The sequence below is a fragment of the Vigna radiata genome, chromosome 10 (assembly GCF_000741045.1).
Source record: "Vigna radiata var. radiata cultivar VC1973A chromosome 10, Vradiata_ver6, whole genome shotgun sequence".
Classification (NCBI taxonomy): domain Eukaryota; kingdom Viridiplantae; phylum Streptophyta; class Magnoliopsida; order Fabales; family Fabaceae; genus Vigna; species Vigna radiata.
The window spans coordinates 10,475,564-10,476,071 of NC_028360.1; positions in this window are offsets into that span (position 1 = coordinate 10,475,564).

Genomic DNA, 508 nt, shown 5'->3' on the forward strand with positions numbered 1-508 from the left:
TAAGGTGTGAAAGAAAAATGAAGTAGAGTTTTGGGATGAAGAGATTTGGTGTGAGAGAAAATGATGGATAATATGTAATTATGTGTGTGTGTATGAGAAAGAAGAAATGTTTGGAAAGATATGTGGTGTGAGAGAGAAGAGATGAATATTGTATAATGGTGTGTGTAGGTGTGTGTAGAGAAGTAAGTGTGTAAAAAAAAAATATATGTGGGAAGATATGTGTGTGAGAGAGAAAGAGAAGAAAAATGGATATTATGGAAATGTGTAAGTAAGTGTAGGAAAATGAAGTGAAGAGAAGATGGGTATTTATAGAGTTAAGGATGAAGAAAGTGTTAAATAAAATATATTTTTATAAAAAAGTGGGTGGAAAAATAGTAATAATTAAGGTGGAAAATAAGTGAAAGAAATAATATAAAAAGTGAGTGGATAAATTAGGTGAAATAAAATATAGTAAATAGTAAAAGTTAATGTGGAAAATAAGTGAAAGAAATAATATAAAAAGTGAGTG